Source organism: Taudactylus pleione, unplaced genomic scaffold (genome assembly GCF_031769625.1).
Source record: "Taudactylus pleione unplaced genomic scaffold, aTauple2 ptg000041l, whole genome shotgun sequence".
NCBI lineage: Eukaryota > Metazoa > Chordata > Amphibia > Anura > Myobatrachidae > Taudactylus > Taudactylus pleione.
This window is the reverse complement of record NW_028284443.1, coordinates 9,198,694-9,215,786: the sequence shown is the minus strand read 5'-3', so window position 1 is coordinate 9,215,786 and position 17,093 is coordinate 9,198,694. Positions and strand designations below refer to the sequence as shown.

General features: G+C 42.7%; 1 protein-coding gene across 2 annotated transcripts in view; it reads left to right on the top strand.

Moving 5' to 3' along the window:
• Nucleotides 1-1,662: 1,662 nt before the first annotated feature.
• Nucleotides 1,663-17,093, top strand: part of PLXNB2 (plexin B2) — a 220,683-nt gene continuing 205,252 nt past the window's right edge. For both annotated transcript variants that reach the window (XM_088457632.1, XM_088457631.1), the window contains exon 1: nt 1,663-1,865. The gene's annotated coding sequence lies outside the window, so the exon portion shown is untranslated. The remainder of the gene's footprint in view (nt 1,866-17,093) is intronic.

Below are 17,093 nucleotides of genomic sequence, written 5' to 3'. Positions count from 1 at the left end.
AGAAGTCGTTCTCCTCCAAAATGATGGGATGCAACTCACAGGGAGAGCGTTATCACCACCGCTGTCCCTGCGAGTTTCACTGACTACATAGCGGGGATACTTTAATTCGAAATTAAAATATCTTCCGTGAAACAGATACTTATTAATTGCGGCAGCTCTGTGATTATTAATGCATAGGCCAATTTATAGCTAAATATATATACAGTATATCTCATAAGGGCATATTTACTAAGCAAAGATTTTACAAAATACCTTTTTTTAACAGATTTTGCTGCCAAATTTAAAAGGGCAATGATACTTAATGCAAAACCACAACACAGCTCTACCTGTGTGGAGTTTGTATATTCTCCCTGTGCTTGCATGGGCTTCCTCCGGGTGCTCCGGTTTCCTCCCACACTACAAACATACTGGTAGGTTAATTGACTCCCAACTAAAATTAACCCTAGTGTGTATGTGAATATAGATTGTAAGCTCCACTGGGGCAGGGACTGATGTGAATGACCAAATATTCTCTGTAAAGCGCTGCGGAATATGTGTGCACTATATAAATAACTGGTAATAAATAATAAAACAATCCTGATTTTGCATTTACTATAATTGCCCTTTTAATTATGGCAGACAAAATATATAAAAAATGAGGATTGTAAATCCGCTGCTTTGTAAATAGGCAGAATTTAGGCAGTAAATATTTTCTCGGTGAACTAAGTAAATACTAATAAAAATAAGCAAACTTGTGATTGTGCGCTCTGTGATTGTGTGTTCTGTGATTGTGTGCTCTGTGATTGTGCGCTCTGTGATTGTGTGTTCTGTGATTGTGCGCTCTGTGATTGTGCATTCTGTGATTGTGCGCTCTGTTATTTTGTGTTCTGTGATTGTGCGTTCTGTGATTGTGCGCTCTGTGATTGTGCGTTCTGTGATTGTGCGTTCTGTGATTGTGTGTTCTGTGATTGTGCACTCTGTGATTGTGTGTTCTGTGATTGTGTACTCTGTGATTGTGCGCTCTGTGATTGTGTGTTCTGTGATTGTGCGTTCTGTGATTGTGCGCTGTTATTTTGTGTTCTGTGATTGTGCGTTCTGTGATTGTGCACTCTGTGATTGTGCGCTCTGTGATTGTGCGTTCTGTGATTGTACGTTCTGTGATTGTGCGCTCTGTTATTTTGTGTTCTGTGATTGTGCGTTCTGTGATTGTGCACTCTGTGATTGTGCGCTCTGTGATTGTGCGTTCTGTGATTGTGCGTTCTGTGATTGTGTGTTCTGTGATTGTGTACTCTGTGATTGTGCGTTCTGTGATTGTGCGTTCTGTGATTGTGCGTTCTGTGATTGTGCGCTCTGTGATTGTGCGTTCGGCTTCATAGCTGTGAGCGCAGTATGTGTTTATTTATTGTGATAAATCAGAAGTGCTGCTGTGAATGCAATCCGATAGTGAGAAGCAAAACACGCCTTTGTCATTGATAAAGCCGATGTGGTGAGTGATTAGCGATGAGGAGGGGGCAGCACTGTTTGTCTCTCCCACCCACCCCTATACCCCATCATTCCCCGGCACGGCCAGCCGCCTGTGTAACCCGATGCTGCGGCGCTGGGGGGAGGACTTGTCTCTCCCTCTCTCCTTTCTCCGCTGGGTTTTTTTTTTTTTTCAGTTTCCTGTCTGGTATTGTGCTAGGGAGCGGATGTGTGCAGCGCCCACAGGTGTGTCTGTGCCCGGCTCTCCTCCTCTCTCACAGGAATCCCGTGCAGCTGTAGCCCGGAGCTCTCCCCTGGAAGACAGATATGGGCGCTGGGTGTGTGGGCGCTGCGGGATGATCGCTGATGCTGGACTAGAGACCCGGGGATCAGCCCAGCACTGGCTGCACTCAGCTAAAACTTGGGTGAGTGAGTGCTGACATGCTGTGTGTGTGTCATATCACCTGTTGCAGTTGGCCAGCGTGCCTCGCCTCTATCTTTCCCCAGTCTGTGTACGGAGTCGGATCTCCTATGGCGGGGGCTAGGAAGGGGGATCTCCAGCTTAGTCCTGTGTGTGGCAGTACATACAGAGGTGTCCTGGCTGCCAGGACATCTGCTGCTGTGACTGGACTTTGACATTTACTCAGTAATAGATCTAGTCCCGGGCACATGCAGGGCGGGGGTGTGCCAGGTTCCTGCTGTGACTGCTGACTGTACACCCGGGACTGCTGCCCATGACTCCTGACTGATGGTGACTGCCCTTTATGGGCTTCATGTAGACGTCTTACCTGCAGCTCACTCCATAATATACATGCACCGTGTATTCATCCCCATTGTACGGAATATCATCTGATATACCTCACTTACTAACGCCCCCCTGTAGTACAAAGAATGTTGTTTTTTTTTAAGTTTCAATAGATAAACTCTCTTCGTGCAGAATGAACGGAGCGACTGTCATGACTCCAAGGTTTCCTTCATATTTACTGTTACATTGATGGGGCTTCTAATCCGTATTGTGGGAATTGTGTTTAGCTTTCCCAAGCACTCCTCCGGGCATATTACTGTAGGCGATGTGGGAATGAGGTCCCCGTGCGGGGCTGGGCGTGCTCTACACACGCCCAAGTGCTCTCAGCTTGTTTCTGTGTAAGTAAGATTTGTATATTCCATTCCAGTCCTGTAGCCAGCTGGTACTTGTGGTGTTTGCACGGATTGCTGTCCGGGGAGAGGTCTGGGATGGCCTTCTCAGTCTTATTTATATTGCTGTTGAGAATGTGACCAACCCCCCAAAATGCTAAACTTTGCGGTTTGATGAGAGCTAGTGACAGTAGGAGCAGTGTTGCACCTAACTGCAATATAACATGTTATTTTAGAATTAATGAAGATATACACATGCCAGTGGATCAGGCCGGTCAATGTGTATCGAGTTGCAACACAGTTACATGTTTTTTCTACACAGTGTATTATTTTCACTTTTAAGTGCTTGCTGGTGGCCTCTGGACATTGGACTGGCTATTTTATATTAATATAATGTTCATGCAGTTCTATTCCACATTGGAACAGCTCTATCATTTTAAAGGTGGTCTGAGAGAAGCAGCCAATTACTGGAACCTCTTTTTAGCTCTGTTTAATATCCACAAATCATAAACATTCCTGATATTATCTGTGTAGTTATGTCTGTTGTGCAAGAGGGCAGAGGAATTTAGTGACTGCCATATTGTGAGGTATGTTTTGAAAAACAAAACTATATTGTGTTTGTGAAACATAGGGGTTAATTTATGAAGCGGTGATAACTTTCTCAGCCTTTTTTTTTTGTTTTTGTTTGGGACCATGGAGAAAGCATGGATTTCTCTTGCAGTCACTGTATATCCACATACTGCATGTTATGGGAAACACAGTGTCTGCTTAATTTGTCTTCAGATGGTGATACCTATACCTGTCAATGGAAGACCTTGATCCCCGCTGGGTGAAACTACTATGTGCAGGTGCAGCTACAGGCTGAACATGCACAATTCACACAGACCCTTTGCTGGTAGCACTAGTCTGTCAGTGATGTAGATTAAGCCCTCAGTCATGGTGTTTAATTGGTAAATTCCAGCTCCTATAAAATCTGTATTGCTGCGATAAATGCCAATACAAATTTTCAGTTAGCTCTTAGTTTACTTAAGACCGGTACCAGTGTGTACCGACCTCGTAAGCGACTGATCCAGCGGGGGTGCCAATGCCGTCAGCGATGGCGGGGGGTAGTGGGGGCCATGCTGCATCCGAGCTTTCTGCATGTACACAAGATCTGAGGATGCGGCGGACGACCCGTGGAAATCTACGTTGGAAAACAAAGATCCTGGTCTCAGCATCCTTACAAAATGGGGGTGATGTTTTGTAAAACTGACCTGGTGGCTGCCCCCCATTTGTTGAATGTTTTTAGGTCATATTTGTCTATATTTTGCTCCCATTTTCTTCTTTATTTTCAATCTTTGAAGCCGAGCAGAATGCTTTCTCGCCACTGTGCTTGAATGACAGTCGGCATAATGATCTTTTAGTGATGCATATGGTTAGGTTTGTGCAAAACATAGCATTCAGTATTAACTCATAGAACTGTTCCTTATTGGACTCATATGTTACCATAGAATCTTGCTTCTTCTGGTAAATAGGTCTCCCACCTGCTTTCTGGCATACTAAGGGCACTATGTATTAATAATCATGGCACTGCTCCAGTACAGATTTGTGGTGCAAGTTGGCTGTTCGTCCCATGGCTGGTAGAAGACTGTAAAGGTGCATACACACTAGACGATGTGCTCACGATGCAATATCATGAACGATTTCCCTTGAACTCTCCCCAGCACTCCAGGACAAGATATGGTGCTAAAAAGTGATAAATCTGACCAACGATCTATTGTGCATCCTTAATGGTTTCTAGTGCTTTGTGTACGAGATAGGCAGATCTTGCCTGCTATAGGCAAGATCTGAAGATGCGATGTGTGATCCGCAGGTACGCGCATCGGCATCGTGGTCGGACACTCATGATTTGGACATATTTTACACGATTTGTTGTTCCGATGCCTCGAAATCGGGCAAATAGTGCAAAATATCGTCTAGTGTGTATGCATCTTAACTCTGTCCCAGAATCTTTGGGCTCTCCTAGCAAGTGTTATGGTGGGCACACACTGCACAGATATATATGCAGATGATGGTCGTCCATACACTGAACGACCATCATCTGCTTCTGGCCGAGGGTCCCGCTGGCTGGGGGGGGCGTGTCCCGCCCTCCCTTCCTGCGGCCTCTGCTGCATGTGTACCGGCAGTTGGCAGACCGCCCGTACACACTAGCCGATGGACAGATATATCTGCCATCGACTGTGAAGCACAGCCGACGCGATATATCTGTGAACGACGTTGTTCAGTCATATCACTGGTACGCACTGGCCTACTGACACCGGATATATTGGCCAATCAATTGATCGGCCAATATATCTGTCAGTGTGTCCCCAGCTTTAAACACCCAATTCACACAGATGTCAGCAGCTAACTTTTCAGGACAAAATCACAATTGTGTGCTAGATTTTATTTTCTATTTTTTTGTGATGGACCAACAGTATTCCTGGAGTAGATACATTTTTGAAATCCAATCATATCTTAACTGATTGGGTATTCTCAATCTTTCCTAAACTTTGCTCGTTAGAAATACAGTAAACAACTATGGCACCACTCCCACAGATATATATAATTTAAAGCTATTGAAACACTTTCATTGTCAACTGGAGGACACTAGTCAATTATTTGTGTGTCCTCTGAAGATTGGTAATTAATCACAGGTCTGTTTAGCTGTATATTTGCAAAGAGGATAGCTACTTCTGTAACTATTTTTTTTTTATTATTATTATATGTAGTTAAGAAAATTAGCTTGGTGCTCTGTGGCACATTTCCTGAATTTATTATTTCATAGACTCAGTGATGTAAAAAAAATAACTTGAGGGGGTTAAAAATCCTAATGAGTTGTACATTCACCTGTGAAATATAACAATTCTCTGTCTCTCAAAGGTACCTTGTTCTAATAAAATGGAGTGAGTCACTTGCACCTGTCACAAGTGTCCAGAGACATTCATTTTTCCAGGTGAAAATGGCTGCGTTATTGATCTTCTAGCAATTGCCTTTTTTAGACTGTAAGTGTCCCTGTAAGTAATTTAGAAAAAGGAGCAGTGTTCAAACATGATAAACCTGAATGTGATGATCTATTGGAAAGGTTCCCACTTGGATGTTACAATTTATTAACCTGCTGGAGCCCTGTGAGCATCTCTATGGTTTCTCTCTCAGACCATATCAGAAAAGGGCCGCTGTGGTGATATTGCGGAGGTGGGTAGGAGTGGAAGTTCCACTAACAATCTGAAGGCTCTTGATTCCAGGTTCACCTGTTCCTCCTCCTCCTCCCCCCACTGGTTGCCATCTTATAATGACAAATTAAATAGTTTTGCGGTTTCTGTATTAAAAAAAACTGCAAGAGGGTGTAGAGTTGCCGTAATGCTTAACAAAGTGACTTATTATGGGAGAAAATATTGCTTTGTTCATCACTGGAATGTCTGCGTGATCCATTGTTTTGGCCCCTATTGTGTATTCAGGTCAGCGATATCTATTTCTCCCTAATTTGACCTGCAAGTGTCTGTATGCACCTCTCTCCAATTGTCATTCTGTAAACTTAATTGCGTAGAGTGGAAGAAATTGTAACATCTCTATATATAAAACCAAGTTTATACATCCAGACTGTTTTCCCTGGCTCCTGGGGTGTGAGTGTGGAATTCTCAAAGAGCAGACAAGACTCTGGTGTTTATTTAATACAATGTGTATAAATGTGCTGACATTTTCAGAAACCAATCAGATAACAGCTACAACTTTGGTTAGCACAGGTTAGAGAATGCACAGCAAAGTCACATCCCATCTGTGTGTACTACACCATGTTTTTAAATAAGATTCTTATATTAGTGCACCACAATTATTGTTAAAATGTGCATTATATATATATATATATATATATATATATATATATATATATATATATAAATTTATTTATAAGGCCGGCACATGAAGATCCCGACTGAGGTGAGTAAGACCACTAACCCTCCCTTAGGGGTGCATGACCTCCCCCCAGGGGTGCCTAACCCTCCCGAGGGGGTGCCTAAACCTAACCTCCCCCCTGGTGGTGCCTGATGCTAACCCCCCCTTCCCCTAGGACAACCCTAAGTCCCCCCGGGAGTCCCTAAATCTAACCCTCCCCCCTGCGGCTATTGGCTCCCGATGCCCGGCTTACCTACGTTTGGTATGCCGGGCATCGGGATTTCGGCGTGGGTCTTATGATAGGCATCGGTATTTAGACTCCTGTCATAGGAATCGGTATGGAATCCCGGCTGCCGCATGGCCGGCAGTTTGATTCCCGGCAGCGGCAGCCCGACAGATCAGCAGAGCCCGGCAGCGGCAGCCCGACAGATCAGCAGAGCCCGGCAGCGGAAGCCCGACAGCGCTGGAAATCCCGATCATCCCTAAGGAAAGTATAAACTAACCTAACCCCTTAACCCTAACCCTCCTTATGGGTGCCTAACCCTAACCTCCCCCCCAAGTGCCTAACCCTAATCTCCCTCTCTAAGTGCCTAAACCTAAGTCCCCCGGGGGGTGCCTAACCCTAACTTCGCCCCGGGGGTGCCTAACCCTAACCCCCCATTCCCTAGCCTAACTCTAACCCTCCCGGGGGGTGCCTAACCCTAAGTCCCCCCCTGGTGCCCTAAACCTAATCCTCCCCCCTGCGGCTGTCCGCTCGCGGCACCTGGCGTCGGAAAAATGAATAGCGTCTAGATATAGACGCCGGTCATTTATCTCACGCTGGGATAAAGCAGTCGGGAAGCCGGCTGTCGGTATTAAGGCAGCCGGTTTCCCGACTGCATACCCTATCATTAGACCCATGCCGGGATTTCACTGTCGGGAAGCCGGCGGTCGGCATTTCGACCGCCAGCTTCCTGACTACATCCCATATAATTTTATTAGTGTTGTCTGTAGAGGTGCCACAAGCTTCCTGAATCCACTATCTAATTCTGTGGCTTATCCCCATTCCTATTGTCGCATCTTTTGAAGTGCCCATTCTTACTCAGGAGTATCCAGCACCACAATTGGGAACGTTTAAAAAAAGCTATAATGGCCTGGGTAGGATATTCACCTTGACCCTGTTTACACGGCCAGTCCAAGAGATGCAAAGAGGGGTCCACCTTAGTAGATCCCTTTTTAATCGTGTGAAATAGGGGGGTGTAATTAGAGATAAATTTCACAGACCTATAACCAATTATATCAAGCTAAGTACTTAAAGAAATTTTGGCTTGTATAATACTTATAATATGTAGTTAATTGTATTAATGAGCTTAAATTGCTTGATTTGCCTTGTGGTTCACATTGCTGCCCACAGAGCTGGTGCAATATTTTCAACAGTCTACAGATCAGAGAAGGGGATGTCTGTGGAAAAAGTGTGTGTTTGTGTGGGATGGGAATGAGGAGGAAGTTCTGCAGAGTCTGTGCCTTACTACCCACTACACCACCTCTGTTTTACAGACTGTGTCTATGTACTAAGCCTGGAGGAGGAGAGAGAAAGTGGACGGAGATAAAGTACCAACCAATCAGCTCCTAACTGTAATTTTTCAAATACAGCCTGTAAAATGACAGGAGATAATTGGCTGGTACTTTATCGCTCTCCAAGGCTTAGTACATAGACCTCTTTAATTGTCCAATGGAAACTGTTAGCTGTGTGAGTGCTACTTAGATCAGCTGAACATGATGGCTGTGAGTGCAGAAACTGTGCTTCTCCGGCAGGGATTTTGACTGAATCCCTGCTCAGCCAGGTGAGTAAAGGATGTCAGGTCGTTATATAAATAAATTGGCTTAAACTTACCATAATATTTTCTTATTCTTCTTCTGTCTGGATTGAATAGTTAGTGACCAGAAATAAGTTTTCTGTAAGTAACCAGAATGAGGACTGAAGTCACAGTATTCTCTGAAAGTTTGTTTTTTATTCCTTACACCCTCTTCTGTTTACTGCACACTCTGCTTAATGGCATTATACTTGGGCATGAATCAGACCTTTTGCCAGTGCTTCTTATTTTTGACTAAACAGCATGTGAACTTTGTTTTGATGTATTCACAATCTGATCCATTATTGGCTTCCTGACAGTGTAATTTGTAAACCCTTGCATTTGTTCCTCTCAGTGGGAGCCTTTTAAACCGAGGTTTAATTGTCCCTGTGAATTAAGTGCATTCACATTACTATTGTATGAAGCTTGCTGAATCAATACAGAGTGTGCATTTTAAATACTATTATTTTCTTCAATTAATTTTTTTCTTGCCTTGCAAAATAATTTAGAAAAAACTGTTAGACTGCAAATATTTAGTTTAATTTTGTATTTGTTCCATCTTCATTTTCATGCAATAACAAAGTCTGTTTAATGATGCGTACACACGGTACAATTAAAATGCACGATATGAAAACGCTATCGATCATATCATGCATTTTTCGGTGCCTCCAACCCACCAACAACCTGCGACGCGCGGGCACGTATGGACGATAAAGATATCGTCCATCAACTGTGCATGCAGGCCAACCTGGTCGATACCGACATGGCTACTATAGGGATGCTATAGGGATCGACTTAGCTGCTATAGGGACTAGTGGTTTTGTCCATGCAAGATGACGTTTTGCCTCTCTCTGAGTTCCATTTTTTTGGAGGGAAAAATCTGAACTCGGCGTGCAAACTCGAACCTATCCGAGCCTGCACATCATATATATATATATATATATATATATATATATATATATATATATATATATATATATATATATATATATATATATATATATTTCTCTCAATATCAATTTAGGAGTGGGTTTGTGAGAGTGATTTTGTATCATAAAACTTGTATACATCACGTGAATGCGTACACTTGAGAAATGCAAGATTCAATTAGAAATGTCATTTCACAAACACTTATGTCAATGGTGTGTGATTTACAAAAAAGCGACCTGGGAGGAGTGCATGAAAAAGTGGGGCAACCATCCTGGATCTCAAAAAAAAAAATTGGCAACTGAAATAGTAGGACCATAAAGCAAGTACTGAAGGTTCTTGAAAGGTGTCAAATGGCTGATTTTGCCATTTTCATTAATGGTGGAAAAACGATAGCGAGCATGTGTTTTTCATCAAACAAAAGTGTTTCCAGCTTTTTGCGGTACAGAAAATGTCTAAAATTATTTTTTATTTATTTTTATCTTTAGTGTTTTGATACAAGCTTGTAAAAATGTGGAAAAATGCTTTTTAGCTCCCTCTCCCATCGAAAACAACACCTCCACGTAACTGCCCCACAACATTTAACCCATTATTGAGCTGTTTAGAGGAAGTCACCTGAAAACTGACAGGTCTTTATTGGCCAAAGGATGCTATTTAAACCCCTCCAAGTGTGTGATTATACATTGGGAGGGGTGTACCAGAGGCTCTGCACTGTGTCCTGACATTTGATAAATGTTTTCCCTACCTTTTCACCTGCTCAGTGGGTGCGCACAAAAAAAACGCAAACTTCCTCAGAAAAAGCAATGCAAGCTTGCAATTGAATTGCAAATGCAGTTTGGGGTGTGAGCTCGCTTTGAGAACGGCTGCAGTGCCCAACTCGTATCTAGTTGAATTGACCCCTTAAAATTCAAAGGGGTAATATGCAGGGTATTTTCCTATGGAAATAAAGTATGCTTTTTCATCTGTATGGCAACTGTCCGAGAGGGATTGGGTGTGTATGACTTTATATAAATTGTTGCAGGTTGTTTACAATGCTTATTGCAAAACATTTTGGTTTTGCACTGGAGAGTGTGAGTGGTCTTGGGAAAAGATTCCTCCGTAAATTCTGCTCGGTTTAGCCTTTTTATAAAGTTACTTGTAATGTGCCTAAATATACCATTTTCTGACAAGCTGTAAAATGAAACCATAAAATGCAGAACTTTTAAAAGTTTAGAATGAGACCGCAAGTAATTTTGCAGTTTAAAATTAGCCATGAACCGCTGTTACAGCAAGGAAGCACAGTCTGCAAAATTAAAGTTTCACCATAACACCTACTTTATATTTGGCAAGGAATGCTCTCGCTAAACCCAGGGACGTAGCGTGTGTGAAGCAACCGGAGCTTGTGCTCCAGGCGCCAGCTGCTCTGTTGGACGCTTTGCGTGCTCCTGCTCAGCTGTGATTCTGCAATCGGTAATTGATTATGCCCCAGGGCACTGCAATCTCAACCTATCTGTAATGGGGAAATGCAGCTACAGGTACACGGTTGGACTCTGGGCCTGAATCAGCAAGGAACACACGCACCCGTCCGCTGTGAGAATATGCTAATCAATGCATACGCACAGAGACCGCAGTACAAGATGCAGACGCCCAGCCCCATATTAAGCCGCCCATCTCCCTTTACTCGCAGCCTGATCAGTACGCAAGATAATGTAAACATCGGTAACATTGAGAACCATCGGACTCATATGCACATTAGTGGTTGATCTGACCTACCACAGGATTCTGGCTGCTTCCTGTGTACAGCTTACAGTATGGCTGCGTATGCCGCCGCACTGCCTTAATTATGCACGTCCCTATAACGGCGTTATAACGCCTACATTTGCCTGACCACCCCTTCCCCCCTCCCATCACTACCCACAAACAGCACTTTCTGTCAATCATTTAGTGTTCACTCTAGCTCCGGCGGCAGGCAGGGCACCGGAGCTAGAGAGGGCAACCTTATGCGCGCGCACCCGAAAAGGGCATGGTCATGAAAAGGGGGCGTGTCTATAAGACGCGTCCCCTTTTCGTCATACTTGGGGGCGTGCCCGGCGCTTACGGACATGCCGGGCAGCCCCCAAGCGCTGCAAAAAGGGAGAATAGATGCCGGGCGCATGCGCCCGGCGTCTATTCTCCGGCGGTGACCGGGTCACCGCATTTTTGTCCACCCGCGGGACACTGCGTCCCGCGGGTGAGAACGGCACCCGCAGGCTGTGAGGGCAGGACGCTTTTTGCCCTCCTCCTGGAGGGCAGGGTGCTTTTTGCCCTCCAGAAGGAGGGCAGGGTGCCGCGCCCCGCTAAAACAGCCTAGCGGGAACGCTAAATCAATATTGGAAGGCTCTGCGTGCACACTGTAGTCTGCGTACCATAACCCGATCGCACTGGCTAGTTTGCGCACGCGCAGTGCGATGCATGTGCAGATCAAAAACATCGGCCAAGTGTGTGCGTTTTCTCCTTTTGCGTTTTCTCCTTTTGCGTTTCTTGCTGAAGTAGGCCCTCTGTCTCCAGAGCTTCTAACTTCAGCCTATTTTAAGGTTAGAATGGAAGGAGGATGTGGGGTTGATTTGATGTGTGTAGGTGGGGTGGGGTGAAGAGGCTTTCTGGACCCTTGTTACACTGATTTCCTCCCTAAGGCCTGTGTGAATGCTGCAATCTTGATCTACACTTTGGTGGGAAAACTAGGTGTATGGCAGGACTAATGCCAATTTTGTGCTGCTCATAGGCAGCTTTGTAGTTTGTGAGTGACATTCAATGTGTGTGTATGTCTCACCTCTTTGTGTTGTGCTTAGTGAGAACTGCATCCCTTTTTATGACAAGACTCCACTTTAGTATATTCCAAAGTTAGCACTCAACTTCACATACCAAACCTAGTAAAGATGAGTCTTATGCCGGGTACACACTAGATCATATGTCGTCCGATCTGGCCAGAACGGACGACCTATCGGACACATCGTCTAGTGTGTGCCCGCTATGTCACTGACTGTGTGTGCTCCTGCCGTCGCTTCCGGCATCGGCAAGTGTGTACGCACTTGCCGATGCCGGGTTCTGTCGCTTACGAGGTCTGTACACACTAGACCTCTATATGTATAGGGCTAAAAATACATATATTAACAAGGAAGCTGTTCATAGAATAAAGTAATAAGTGTAAACTACATAGTACTGTATCACATTCTTTCCATGCTGTTGGTAAGTTGACATGTCTCAGATGATATGAAAGAACATGGATAGTTCACGTTCAGTCAATTCATCTCTGAAATCGCTCAAGCAAACCATCAGGTTAATAAGAATTTTAATATTTAACATTTGGGGGCTTATTAAACTAAGAGCAGAGTTAAGTTTCACTGGAATGCAACAAAAGTAAATGCTTGTGCTTTCCAGTCACCGACCCTTGTGCACAATGTCCTTATACATTTTTATTGGGAACTCAAATATAACTAAAAATATGCTGTAAACTGAGATGCTGGCATAGAGCAGCTAACTGGGGTCACAGTACTAAAGCCCGGAGACCAGCTGAACGGAGTCACTGCTCCCTGGATGCAGGTAAGTGGTGGTTTTGGTGTTGTTTTCTTTTTGTTTGTTTTTAGTGAAAAAAAAGAATGATAAATAGGGCTGTTTATCGTTGATGGAAAATATTTGTTTTTTTTCTTCTTCAAAATTTTCAATTTGCACGGTAACATATAAACCTTCACTTGAGCCAAAAATTAAAAATGTCCTATTTTGCAAACTAGAGATATTTAGGCCTAAAATAGATAATATTTTGGAAATTAATTATCTACAAAGTCTCATAAAAAATATTTCATGATAAAACTTTGGTCAAGCACACTGTTGGACCACTTCATCTAGATTGACCTGGTGAAAGCTGAAATGGCTTGTTCAAATGGAAGATCAGAGCAGGAACACTTAACAGTGCTCTCTCCCATACCAGCACAATTGTGTTTATAGTGAGTGTGAAGCAGCTTGTACTGTTCTCACAGGCATCTTAAAGCTTCACTAATGTTGGGTACACACTTGGCGATATATCAATTGCTCTTTTGACAAATGATAAATCGTGCGTGCATGTCGCCGGGTGTGTACTCCTGATAAGTTGGTGAACGATATCATTCACAGACATATCAGGTCATACCAGGTCGGCCTTGTATCACCTGTTAACAGCCCGAATACTTGCAGCAGGGGACCGTCAACACTGATATCTCAACTGGATGGTCAGTTTAATTGCCCGCCCAGTTGTGATGTCAGCCCAGACATATCGAGTGGCCGATTAGTAAAGGTACACACCTGAAAGATACATCTGCAGATCGAGTGATCTGCAGATGTATCTTTAGATGATGGTCATTCATACACACTGAACGGCCATCATCTATCTGGCAACCACTGGTCCCGATGGCAGGAAGGCGAGACGGGGCGCCGCTCCTTGTGGCTGCCGCTGCGTGTGTGTACGGGCGGTCTGCAGACTGATCTGTCCATCGACTATGCCAATGCGATTTGTCTGTGAACAACGCGGTTCCGTGTACAGACCTATCGTCTGTACACACTACCCGACGGCCAGCAGATATAGTGGCCGATTAATTGATCGGCCAATATATATCGCCAGTGTGTAAGTTTGTATAACTTACCAATTGTTTGCTCTGATGGCGGATCGATCTGCTGAACAATCCATGGTGAAAGTGTGTACCCAGCTTTAGTTAAGCTGTAGCTCTGCTTATCTTTAGTATCTCTGTTAAGTGGCCCATCGACCTTCAATCCTCATCTGGTCATCCATTTTGCCACCAGGACATCTTCTCTTTTCTCAGGCTGATTGACAGCAAAGTCATGTTCTGTTATTCCTTTCACTGCTGGGAAGATATAACCTCTGTTGCCGGCAATAAAAGGGATATTCCAGCAAGATCATGAGACTGCCTTCAGTGGTCGGGGAGTGGAGAGTAATTGGTATTACATTACTTTTACCATATCCCCTGTGATTCTGTTATATTTCCCTAGAATATCCTCTCCCCTCTTAGACTGAGGAGAAATGTTAGTCTCTTATTTGATTGCATGATCCCATTGATCCCAACACTTTTATGTGGAAAGAAAATGTGTATTAAATTGTTAATTCCACAAAAAATAGCAATTGAAAACTAGAAAACCTAAATGTATACAATTATTCCCTTTCTAATTTCTTCCATCCATGGACAGTTTGTCACTTTGCAATACACTAAACTGTATTGGGAACACGCTTACATTGAATTTATCTTGTTTGATGTCCTTTAATACAATTCAAAAATATCTTATCCAGGTTTGATAAACATTTTACTTTAAATGTAAACCTAAAGAAAGATCCATTGGTTGAGGCTCCATGCTGTGTTTGTCAAATGCAAACTCTCTACTGCAATAAATAAAATATTTGAGTACTGCCAGCACCATAGACTGCAATAAACATACTACTCCCCAAAGGACTTTACTCCCAAAGTAAGCACAGTATCAACACACGTGCCAGTGCCACCCCTCTGGTAACTTTATAAAACCAAAGTATGTGCTAGCACTAACTGTCTACAAAAGCTAATTTACTATGCATTTAATGTACATTTTATTTACCACCTTTTGTACAGAAATGTCTTACGGTTTTATATAGGGCTTTGTTAGTGAGATGGCAATAGCAATGGGGGATACAGCATCGGTATATGTGTGCTACCACTGGGCTTGTTCTGTAGGCTTCCTCATGCTTTGCATGGGGAAGATTAGCCGGAGTCTCAAGTCTCCCTGACGATAGTCTTCTCAACCAAGGTAAATAAGGTGATACACTACATTTGATTAAAACACCAATTTTACATGTGTTTTTGGGTTTTCAAACTTTGATAAATATCCTCCATATCTGTTTTAACATTTTTATGACATTTCTTTATAGGTCCACTCTTCATTTTTCACCTAAGGCTGCCTTTGCTATGTCTAAAACTATTATTGGAAATAACTTATTTCCTGCAATTGGTATTAAAGATGTAATTAAACATTAATTCTGAGTACCCTATATTTGCTCATTAGCTGTGTTTTAAAACAAACTCAAATTGATGAGGTAGACTGTGGAGTGTTATACCAAGGAAAGCCGGCTCACTATCACACAATGTGTAGGACAACTAAGCAAGTAACTGGTACTGCTAGAACTGGATCCGGGAGATATGGAGTTGATGGCTCCAATGCTGATGTAGAATTCGGTATCCTCTGTTCTAAACTCTGATTTATCCCTCATTGGACCCAATTTATTTTACTTTTACTAATTTATTTCATTTTTTTCTAGTTATTTATATAGTGCACACATATTCCGCAGCGCTTTACAGAGAATGTGTCCATTCACATCAGTCCCTGCCCCGGTGGAGCTTACAATCTATATTCCCTACCACATGTACACGCACATACGAAGGCACTAGGGTTAATTTTTGTTGGGAGCCAATTAACCTACCAGTATATTTTTGGGAGTCTGCTGTCTAGTATTACTGGCTTGTTTCTTTCTACCTCTATTTTAATTTCCCACAAACCAATGCCCCATACCATTTTTTTTCATAGTATGCTTTATCTGAAATGGATTGTAAAAGCTAAAGGTTGTGACAGTGCAAACATTGTTCAAAGGAGATCTTATTTTAGCTGGATTATATTTGCTTGAACGATTTACAATTGATACACAGCGTTTATATTTTCAACATACTGTAACATCTTTTCCTGTCCAGAAATATTTCTCTTCAATCAAAATTAACATTTGTATTCGTCTTTTTGCTTTTCTTGTCAGACTCTGTCCCATAAGAAATGAGACATTGTTACAAGAAGTATAGCACCAAACATGAGGCAGAGTCCAAGGAATGTCATTCTTTTGTCTGTGATACTGTTTTGTGTTTGGTTCTGGAATCCTTCATTTCATAATAAGAATGTCTTGTGTTCCTCCAAATTGTGCCCTCTGTCACTGGATAGCAGTTCCCTCGGAGCCTTTGCTTCAGACCATCTCAGGAGACTAAGGGGGATATTTATCAAAGCAGGGAGAGAGATAAAATTGTGAGACAAAGTACTAACCAATCAGCTTTCAATTTACATTCTGTGTTTATAAAATGATAGGAGTTGATTGGTTGGTAATTAATTTCTTTTAAATTAATTAAATTGTATAACTCTCCCAGCTTTGATAAATTCCCCCACCCCCTTCAGAAACCATTGCGGACAAAGCAAGCTGGTTTTCTCTAGTTAGTATGTACAATATTTGCCTTCATTCTAAAGTGAAAGTAAAATATAGGATGTTGCAATAAAAGTTACCTAATTACTATTCAAGGTTATTTATTCTTCAGGAAGAACATCATAATGGAGCTGATGAGGTGTTAAATCTACGCCCATTTACGGACTGTACCTTGTGTGTTTGCTCACTGTGCATGCTTCGGACTGGTGTACAATTATGATGGGCTGGAGGACTCACAAAGTTGTGTACCTTACTGCATACTGACTATTATACACATTTAGTTTTGTGCACACGTGGGAGCAATTTAGACCGACTTGCATTCAACTCTGCATCATCCCCATAATATGTGTGTGTGTGTGTGTGTGTGTGTGTGTGTGTGTGTGTTTTTTTGTTTTTTATTTCATTATATGCTATAACAGACACATGATGATTTTGTTTACCACAATTTTTATTTGTTCAGAAGTGAATTATTTTAACTGTACCTTAACCTAACTTATATTTGGGTTGGCCGATTACCATCGATGGTTAACAACCATTGTTGGTTTGACAGTGATAGTCGATGGTTTTGTCATTGATGGCGGAGTTCCCACTTATGGCCATCCCTAACGTATAACCTATGAATGCAATCTGTAGTAAAACAAAAATAA